This window comes from Giraffa tippelskirchi, chromosome X, assembly GCF_054371585.1.
Source record: "Giraffa tippelskirchi isolate mGirTip1 chromosome X, T2T-mGirTip1v1.2.pri, whole genome shotgun sequence".
NCBI lineage: Eukaryota > Metazoa > Chordata > Mammalia > Artiodactyla > Giraffidae > Giraffa > Giraffa tippelskirchi.
Window position 1 is genome coordinate 7166137 of NC_137289.1, and position 11460 is coordinate 7177596.

Genomic DNA, 11460 nt, shown 5'->3' on the forward strand with positions numbered 1-11460 from the left:
TGCTTCTTGGCAGGAAAGCTATGACAAACCTAGGCAGTGTATTGAAAATCAGAGACTTCACTCTGCCAACAAAAGTCCGAATAGTCAAGGTACGTGGTCACGTACGGTTGTGAGAGCTGGACCATAAAGAAAGCAGAATGCCAAAGAACTGATGCCTTAAAACTGTGGTGCTGGAGAAGACTCCAGAGAGTTCCTTGGACAGCAAGGAGATCAAACCAGTCAATCTTAAAGGAAATCAACCCTGAATATTCATTGGAAGAACTGATGCTTAAGTTGAAGCTCCAGTATTTTGGTTACCTGATTCAAACAGCTGACTCACTGGAAAAGACCCTGATGCTGGGAAAGATTGAAAGCAGAAGGAGAAGAGGGCATCAGAGGATGAGATGCCTGGATGGCATCACTGATGGAATGGACGTGAAGTTGGACAAACTCTGGGAGATGGTGAGGGACAGGGAGGCCTGGCATGCTGCAGTCCATGGGGTTGCAAAGAGTCGGAGACAACTGGGTGACTCAACAAGAACAAAATCTGATAGTAGTCAACTCAGATGTAATTAGGGAGAAAAATCTGTTGCATGGGCATGAATACAAGAAGTGCTTCATGAGATGGTACATACCACTGTTCAGAATGTAACTATCATTCTTGTGGAAAATTGAGAATTGACACTTTTAAAAATATCACTATAGACAAGTAATCAGGGGAATGCAAATTAATCAACAATGAGATAATTTATGCTCATCAGATTGGCTAAAATTAATAAATATTCACAAGAATGTACAGAAATGTGAACTCAATCATTGCTGGTGAAGGTGCAAAAGGGTACAACCACTTAAGACAGTAACTTGACAGCATCTTGAAAGGTTAAATATTCACACTGTCTGTGACACAGAAGTTCCACTTTTAGGTATCTGTCTTGTCATTCACTGTTATGATGAAAACAACATAAACGATCACTGAGACCTGGCTTGCCTTGTGATGCAGGGAAGTGGAAACAAATTGCTTGTTTCTGCAATGTATTAATAGGTAGTACTTAATGATGATCAGGATCAATCACCTTAGCTGACACAGTAATTCTTTTTATTTATTTATTTATTTCTTGGGTGGATCTGCCTAGTGGCATAAGGTGGCAGTTTCAGCTTCTAATTCCATGGAACCATTGTTGTGTTCCCTGAAAGAGATATATCTCTCTTGAATAATAAGCTTCAATAATAGCAGAAATCAGAGAATGAGAAGCGAAGTGCAAACATTTGTACCAGCGTGTGATTAGGCATCATTCTCACCATCCCTTAGTCCTTAGTCCCGTGTATTCTGAGTCTGGGGAACACAGTGCCTCGTGTTGGTTACTGGCCCTGGTTCAGAATGCATCACACATCCTGCCAGACAGCACCCCAGACTCACAGCATGCTTTCTCGTAGGTGGTATCATAACTAGTTTTTCAATAGGTGATTTCATTGTTCTAGTAAGTCAACTTTTTTCCCCAGGTTTTGTGTGTGTGTGTGTGTGCTATAATTGACAAATAAAATTGTAAGATACTTAAAGTGTACACGTGATGATTTGATATACACATATATTGTGAACAGATTCCTACCATCGAGTTAATTAACACATCTATCACCTCACATATCTCTTTTTTTTTTTTTTTGGTGAGAAACTTTAAGTTCTACTCTTATGACATTTCAATTACACAACATAATGTTAGCGACCGTAGTCACTATGCTATATGTTAGATCCTCAGACCTTATCCATCTTACAAGTGAAAGTTTGTACCCTTTACCAACCTCTCCTGGCTTCCCCTGCCCACCAGCCCACCAGCCCCCTACTCTCTGTTTCTGAGTTTCACTTTTTTTGTGTGTGATTCCACATATAAGTGATACCACACAGTATTTGCCTTATTTAACTTAGTATAATGTCCTCAGGAGAAGGAAATGGCAACCCACTCCAGTATTCTTGCCTAGAGAATCCCATGGACAGAGGGGCCTGGTGGGCTGCTGTCCACAGGGTCGCACAGAGTCTGACACAACTGAAGCGACTTAGCATGCATGCATGCATTGGAGAAGGAAATGGCAGCCCACTCCCGTATTCTTGCCTGGAGAATCCCATGGACAGAAGAGCCTGGTAGGCTGCCGTCTATGGGGTTGCTCAGAGTCAGACACGACTGAAGCGACTTAGCAGCAGCAGCAGCATAATGTCCTCAAGTTCCATTCATGTTATCACAAATGGCAGATTTTCTTTTTCCTTATGGCTGAATAACATTCCAGTGTGTGTGTGTGTGTGTGTGTGTGTGTGTGTGTGTGTGTGTGTGTGTGTGTGTATGTGACATCATCTTTGTCCATACTTCTTCAGGAGAACTATTCTAACCCTCAGACCAGGTTAGAGCCCCTTTTTGTAGTTTCCTATGAGGTTAGGTTATAACATCACTAATCCTCTGGTGCTCGAATGGAAAGAACAGAATTCACAGTTAATTCAGAGAAAGATCTGCTCCGTGTTTACTGCCTTCTGCATTCCCTGTTTGGGAGCTCTTGCAGGACAGAATGGACTGAAGTAGCCATACATGTTCTTGGTAGCTTTCTTTGTTTACATTGAGTTGAATTTCATCTGTTAAGCACACATGCTTCCAAACCCTCCATCCAATGTTACCACCCCATCAACAAAGGTGGGAGAGTGGAGAATTTGTTCTCTCCTTTCTGGAATTGGCATGGGACACCAAAGTGTCTAGAAAAGTCCCAAACCCTTCAGGGTTTATGAGGTAGCTAAAGAGAATAAACTGCCAACCTTGGTGTCTTAAAACAACAAAGGTTGAGTGCTTGTTCACACTACCTGCCCAGCACAGATTGACAAGGGCATTCTGCTGATTGTCATCACTGAGACCTGGCTTGCTTTGTGATGCCACCATCTCCACTTGAGCTTCCAAATTCCCATGTCAGGAAAGCGAGCGCTCAGGAAGGACATATAGCCTTTCTCTTTCCACCTCATTGGCCGAAGGAAGTTATAGGGCCACGCATCACTTGAGGGAGACACATGCTTGGAAGGAAATGGGATCCAGGAAGTTGGGTGAGCCCTAGAAACATTTAATACCAGCATCATTGCTAACAGCTGTCCTTTACTGAGGAGGAGTCGTGTGCTAGACATTCTGCTAAGCACATTTCATTCATCCTCCTTACAGACCTGAGGTCAGTGTTAATATCTCCACTTTTAGGGAAAACAGAGATTCAGAGAGATTATGTGACCTTTTTGAGGCTACAGGTGATATTTAAGCTGCCCCTCTGCCCACACACACCTGGGAGGTGAGTCTGCCAACCAGACTGCATCACCTACACTACACCATAGTACTCGATGCCCTTTCCAGAACCCTGTGCCTTGACACTTCTGATGTTCCTGTCCTGGCAAAAGTGTATTTTGTCAAACTCCTGTTCATTCCTTGTGACCCAGTTCTAACAAGATCTTTCTGTGAAACTTCTTCTTTTTAAAAAATTATTTGTTTTTTTATTTGGCTGTGCCAGGTCTTAGCTGTGGCATGTAGGATCTTTAGTTGTGGCATTCAAACTCTTAGGGACTCGTGCCCTCTGCATTGGGAGCGTCTTAGCCACTGGACCACCAGGGAAGTCCTCTATGAAACTTCTGACTTCCTCCTGCAGAATTCATGGCCCCAGCCTCAGTTGCACTCAGTTCAAATCCTTAGCAGGACACTCATCACGTGAATTTATTAATATTATCTGTTAACCTTCTAATTTCTTCCACTGGACTGTGGCAACTAGAACAAGGGAACCACATCCCATTTCTCTCTGTATTTACAGGGAATAAGCAGAATAGCTTAAATACAGCCAACATTAGTTATACATACATGCCAGACACGGGTCTAAGGGCTTTACATATGCTAACTAATTTCGCTCTCATACCATTTCTATAAGGTGAGCACTATTATTGTGTGTGTATGTGTGTGTGCACTCAGTTGCTCAGTCGTGTCTAACTCTTTGCGACCCCATGTACTGTAACACGCCAGGCTCCTTGGTCCATGGAATTTTCCAGGCAAGAATACTAGAGTGGGTTGCCATTTCCTTCTCCAGGGGATCTTCCCGACCCAGGGATCAAGCACACATCTCTTGTGTTTCCTACATTACTGGCAGATTCTTTACCACTGCACCACCTGGGAAGCCCCAGCTACTATTATTAACATCATCTCTTTTTTTTTTTTTTTAAACTGATGAGGAAATTTTATGTATAGAATGTTTAAATAACTTACCCAAAGTCTCATACGTAGTGCACAGCTGTGCTGAGATTGTTATTAGAACTCAGAGAGTCTAAGCCCAAAGTCTAAGCCTGCTTAGCCACAATGCTACTGCTCAAAACTTCCTCCAGCTCATATCTGAGCCCTTTGCTTCATCTATTTTTTTAAAGAAAATTCTCTCACATAATCATAGTATGATTCTCAAAACTGGGAAATTAACATTTTGTTACTATGTAATCTACTTGAAAGTGAAAGCAAAGTCACTCAATCGTGTCCGAATCTTTGTGACCGCATGGACCATAGCTTACCGGGCTCATCTGTACATGGGATTTTCCAGGCAATAGTACTGGAGTGGGTTGCCATTTCCTTCTCCAGGGGGTCTTCCTGACCCAGGGATTGAAACTGGGTCTCCCACATTGCAGGCAGACGCTTTACCGTCTGAGCCACCAGGTAATCTACTTTATTTATAGCCAAATTTCCCAGTAATGTCCCTTATAACAAAAGACAACAAGATTTTCTGGTCCAAGAGGCAAATCCCTGATCATATATTGCATTTAACTATCATATCTTCCTTGTATCATTTGACCGGAAACAGTTCCTCAGTATTGTCTTTCACAACCTTGATAGGTATGAAGAGCACAAGCCATTTATTTTGTAAAATGTCCATTTTTTTTAGCATGTGTGATGCTTCCACATGGTTAGATTCAGTTTATTAAGTTTCTTAGCTGGAACACTACCGAAGTGTGCTCTGCCTTTCTCAGTGCTTCATATGAAGAAGTACCTATCTATTTGTACCTGTAATTACCTTTTATGCTAATTTTTCTGTGTGCCAATGTTCTGTATCTCTAGCATCAAATTCACTGTCTGACTCACGGTATATGTTTAATAAACATTAGTTGAATGAATAAATCTTTTTCCTCTAAAAGAAAACTATAACTCAAGGCACAAATTTGTGAATCATAACATTAGTTTCTTCCCTATCCTTTTCCCTATAAGTAATAAGCACCAAGTCCCACTAATTCTATGCCCTAAATATCATAGCAATCCCACCCATCTTCATTCTCACTGCCATTACAGTGGCTCATTATTCCAACACCCTAGGCTCCCTGCCTCTAGTCCTGCCCCCTGTAATCCATCTTTGGAAGGTGAGTTACAGAAAACGCCACTATGTCATGGAGAATGGGCACAATAATAGGTTTCTTGGAGATAACTTAAAAGCCCAAGTGTTAGCAAGATGACATATGTGGTCTCGTATTCTGTCAGCATCCCACAGTGAGACCTGCCTTCCCTCTGGTGACAGAAATTGATTGGATTTTTCAGTATGGTTTCTGGAGTTGGTGAGGATGGCAGAGAAGATGTTGTAAAACAAGGAGGGTTCTAAATAAGAGTACAAAGTTCAACTGTAGAGTTTTCCAAAACCTCTAGTCACAGACTACAGGCCAAGTCATGAAAAAAAAAAAAATCCCAGGGCTGAGATGGGGAGTGGTTTGTAGTCACGTAGCTAGCTCCTATAGCTTGCAGTGAGCTATTCAGCCAGAAGCTGACCGCAATACACACTGCCTAGTCAGTACTAACCCAAAGCTATGCAGATATCCAAGACAATCAGAGGTAGGGAGTCAAGAGTATCTTTGCTAGTGTAACTCTCAGCTATCTCTTTGATAATCTCCCAGATGAGCCTTAGAAACACCTCTTGATGGAGAGAAATGCATGTAAAATGGTGATGCGCTGCGTCTCTATTGCCCCCAAGGCCAGCCTGCTGATGGCACCAAAGACTGGGCATATATAGCCTATGCCCACTGGATCTTTGATTACTGAAGAGTTGTGTGCTACTTTGGCCACCTGATGTGAAGAAGTGACTCACCGGAAAAGATCGTGATGCTGGGCAAGACTGAAGGCAGGGGGATAACGGGACAACAGAGGATGAGATGGTTGGATGGCATCACCGACTCGATGGTCATCAGTTTGAGCAAGCTCCGGGAGTTAGTGATGGACAGGGAAGCCTGCCATGCTGCAGCCATGAGGTCACAGAGTTGGATACGACTGAGCGACTGAACTGAATTGTGTGCTACCTGCACGAAGTGGGTCACCTTGTCTCCAAGTGGAAGGCAGTGGAGGCAAGGGAGGTTGTCTTAGCACTCAGAAAATCTAGTCCTGGAAGTGGGTGGGAAGCACATAATGTTGCTTTGAGTTGGTTCCAAGGTGACCTGCATCTATCTAGCATGGACATCATGGGGTGTGGATGCATGAGTGTGGAAGGTGAAGGATAACAGTGGCTGAGGCCACTGCCTGGGAAAAGTGACACCTGAGGCATTGTCTGATAGCGGAATTCTGGTAAGATCCCTTATAGACAAATGAAATTGGGGGTGACAGATCTAGCTTTGTGATAGTTGGTACTATGGTCACTGCCCCAGATTGGTACAGTCTGTCCATAACTGGATTAGGAAAACGGAGAGGTTATGTCCTCTTTAGTGCTCTAGTGGCTTCACAGGTTCGAATCTGCCCATGTGGGGTCCTTGAGCTACCCTCAAGAATGAACTCGACTTCCCTAGTGGCCCAGCATTTAAGAATCCACCTTACAATGCAGGGGACGCGGGTTCAGTTGCTGGTTGAGAAACTAAGATCCCACGTACCATGGGGCAACTAAGGCCGTGCGCCACAACTACTGAGTTGGTATGCCACAACTAGAGAGTCCATGTGCCACAATGAAAGATCCTGCATGATACAACAAAGACCCCACATGCCACAACTAAGACAAGGTGCAGTCAAACACATATATATATATATATAATTTCAACCCCATGGACTGTAGGCTGTAGGGCTTCCCAGGTGGTGCTAGTGGGAAAGAACCCACCTGCCAATGCATGAGACATAAGAGATGTGAGTTTGATCCCTGGGTGGGGAAGATCCCCTGGAGGAGGGCATGGCAACCCACTCCAGTATTCTTTCCTGGAGAATCCCATGGACAGAGGAGCCTGGTGGGCTATAGTCCGTCATGCATGCATACTAAGTCGCTTCAGTTGTGTCTGACTCTTTGTGACCCTGTGGACTGTAGCCAGCCAGGCTCCTCTGTCTGTGAATTCTCCAGGCAAGAATTAACCAGACCTAATTTTACATCCTGGAATGAAAAATTGCACAGAGACCCAGGGTTAACAATTCTTTTACCCAAAGCAATCTCTTCAGATGAAGGAAGACAGCTTCAGGACAAAGGTGACTTTGTTGTAACAGAAGTATCCCCCAACTTTCAGAGGAAGTGAGTGGCTAACCCACCATCAGAGTTGTCTGCCCAGTGGGAAAGGACACAAGAAGCCATTCCACATGTGTGTTCATCCACATGTGTGTGATCCATGAGGGTAAACTCTTTCCATCTGCTCGCCATGGTCAGTGTGGGTCCAAAAAAGCAGGGAAATGATTACTGTGCAGTGTGGCCGCCACACAAGCATGCCACTTCAATCTGATGTCTAGAGCATGACTGCCTTACAGTCCCAGGCACTGTCTTTACAATCCTCCACCGAGTCTCTGCCAAGGTCATATTTCCTGTAGACTATTTCCAGTCAATAACCGAGCACAGTGGGACATAGATCCAGTAAGCACTACGGATAAGATGGCTCAGAGGTCCAGTTGATTTTCTCATTGCAGGTGCTTTGCTTTTCTCAGGATGTGGTCTTTTCTAGGAGACAAATATATATGTGACTTATTAACTGGGCTTGCAAGTGAGTTGTGTTTGTTTCTACAGGGTATAACTTTAATAGTTTTGGGTGACTCAACGACCTGACTCCTGACTAAAGAGTGAGGCAGCAGCCTGTGAGTCTATGTAAAGGGATATTTCAATGCTTTATTACCCAAAAAGCACTGCACTTCCACCCATTGTGCAGATTAGTCAATGCCAGGGGTTGTCAGCATTTATCATCATATAACAAATAGCTTAGCAGTATCCCACTGAAAATTCCTAACCCATCAGTGAAACAGGCTTCTGTGTTTCGTACCAAGTCTCAAAGTTGAGGCCCACGTTAAGCCAGTAGCTAAGGCAAGGCAGGCAACAGGGCCATCTCAGTACCTACTGCATGGGTAGTCACCTATTCTTGCAGTTGGGCTGACGATTTGGATGTACCATTTCCGTTTTGCAATTTTTCCAGCTTGCGGCACTTTGTCAGTTATTTATTTCAGTTCCAAACCATCCTTCTACACTTTGCTCTGTGAGGCTGGGGCTGGCATTCTGCACAGCCCATTTCTCCTTTGCCGGTGCTGCCTGTTAGATTCTGCTGATACGAGGCTCTAGAGGGAGACTGCAAGACCGTGGTTCTTCATTCTGGCAGAAATAGTTGGGTCCAGTAGAAGCTGCTGAATCCAATCTCCAGGTTTCACCCTCTGACTCCCCATCCCTCTCAGAACCAGCAACCAGCATCATTATGTCTCCTCAGACACTCCAGCACCAGAGTGTTGGCTGGCACCCTGTCCTCGGTGGTCTAATTTCTCGCATGTTACCAGGGTATCACTACTGACCAGTAGTGCTCCTTTCCTAGAGGTCTAGGTATTTAACTCTGCGGGTCTTGCTTTTGAGCTTTTAGCTGCTCATCAACCCAGCCTCCTCTCATTGTTCGTCCAGGCCTCAGATGGTCAATGTTTCTTGCAGAACTCAACTCTGTGACATCTTAATGCTCCAGCTGTGCATTTTCAGTCCTTTAAGATTGGATTAACCAATCTCTACATTAAATTCTGTTAAAATCACTGGGGTGTGATTTCTGTTTTCCCAACTGGACCATCAGGGATCCACCCATGTGATGGAATTCAGTTCAGTAACAACCCACTGTAGGACGGGAATGTTGGATCTGAGAGGCACACTTTTCCCGTTCGCCAGGGCCAATAATTGTCATTCAAAGTGCCTGCACCATTCAGTAGCAGTGAGACGACCCACTCCCAATACTGGCAGAGTCTTATTGTCAGAGACATCAGATGTGAGGCTTGTCATAGACAGTGAAAACTCCATGGGATCAGAATGAGCTGAGGCTTGGGAGAGGCAGGTATTGCTTCTGTGGCTTCTTACTGCTGCGGCCCATGGTCGAATTTAGCTGCTTCCCAGGTGACTCAGTGGTAAAGAATCACCTGCCCATGCGGGAGACCCGGGTTTGATCCCCGGGTTGGGAAGATCCCCTGGAGAAGGGAATGGCAACCCACTCCAGTATTCTTGCCTAGGAAATCCCATGGCAGGTTACAGTTCATGGGGTTGCAAAAGAGTCAGACACGGTTTAGTGACTACACAACAACTGGTGACTTATATATTCCTGAATAGCATTCCTATGTGCAGGAAGTGCTGCCTCTAATACCCAAAGATGGTTCCTTTTGTGTAGTGTCTGTAAGGTCGCAGTTTTTCCTCCCCCCCCCCACCTTTTTAGCAGCTCCCCGAGGCATGTGGGATCTTAGTGCCTGACTAGGGATCAAACCTGGGCCCCTTGCATTGGAAGTGTGGAGTCTTAACCACTGGCCTACCAGGGAAGTTCCTCACTGCTTTCCTTATGAGGTTCTGGAATATCTCTTTGGGCTGCTGCTCAGATAGCCCCAAAGATACGTACTCCAGTGGTCTCGCTCTGACCTCTATCCTCATTCAAGGCCCTGCCACCCGTGGACAGCTGCGCTTAGAGAGCTTGCATTAGGGAGAAAACTCTTCTCTGGGGGCTGCTGTCAAAACTGCCATCAGTGGAAGACAATGAGCTTTCCCTATGGATTATTGATCTTCATAATCCATTAATAAACAATGGATTATTGTAGTTATTAAGTATTGCTAGGGAAGTTCAACATGCCTGAGGGAGGATAGTTTTTAAGGTGAGGTTCATGCTCTGCCAAGTGAAAATAATTTTTTAATTCCTGGAGAAATCGAGAGCAGGGAGCATGAGCAATGTCTAGGGCAATTCTGTCCAAGAGTCATACAATGTGAGCCCCACATGTAATTTTACGTTTCCTAGTAGTCACTATATATTAAGGAAAAAAAAGGTAAAAAGAGGTCTAACTCATTTTAGTAACATGGTTCAGTTAACCCAAAATAGATCCAAAATAGTAACATTCCAGCATTTAAATATAAAAAACAGGTATTTTTCATTTTTTTTTCAAACTAAGTCTTCAAAATGCGTTGTGCATTCTATACTGAGAATTGCACATCTCAGTTCAGAGCAGCCTTTGAGTGGTCAGCAGCCACATGTGGCTGGTGGCTGAGGGCCTGGACAGTGCAGCTGCTCGCCACACACCAAGCGCCAGTGATGGAGGCAGTCAGTTGAGTCACCTGCTGGCATATCAGGTGCTTTGAGTGACCGTGTGGCCACTATTAAAGCCACAACGATCTGCAATCAGACACTGGATTTAACTGACTGCCTACCCAGGCTGGGAGCTGGTATATAGTACGCACTACCACTCCCTCCTGGCAATGGAATAAGCCTTCTCGGTTTTGTCACCAACTGGTACTTGATACTTGTTTCAATGCCACAATCCTGGCAGGCTTTGGAAATTCAAGAGGCCCTGAAGTTACCAGGAGGGATGGTGGTGCCCACACTCACCCAGCAGATGAGTGTACTCTGATGGGCTGAGGGAACCCGGCATGTCTGTACCAGTCCTGCAGTCAGTTGAAGCAACCCCAAGCATGGTCCCTTCAAAGGGGCCAAAGGTCTCTGCAGCAATGGTGCCAAGTGTCTTGGATATAAGTAAAACCAGTCCCAAATCCTCCAGGGAAACTTACTGTGGACCCATCAGGTCCAAGAATGACAATTCCTGGGGCACCAGTGCCCGGTAGGTCTGCAAAATTCTCCCCGTACTTATGTTCCAGGCCACATGGACAAGGGCAAAAGTCAGCCATCCCTCTGAAGAGGGCATAGGACTGGGCCCAGGGCCAAGTTTGCTTTGGAAGGGACTCAAATCTGGACTGAACGGCCCTCTAGCAGTCGGGCCAGAAAAATCAAGTCTCCTGGATCACGCAGAGGCCTGTGGGCCTGGGGAGTCTCATTCTGGCAGCATGAATATGTGGCTAAGTACTCAGCTTCCTCCTCTGCACCCTTCTCCAAGTACACAACAGGCTGTGGAGACTTCCTGGCCAGGCAATGGGAAACATTCGTGGCCTCCAACATCCACCACCTCCTTGTGGCAGCTCTCCGCAGGGCTCACCTTAATGCCCGCTCGATTATCAGTCCTTTTTGTTTCCTACACCCCTATCTTCTCTCTACGTTCTCTTTAGAGTGATTTGGGTTATGACGATCTC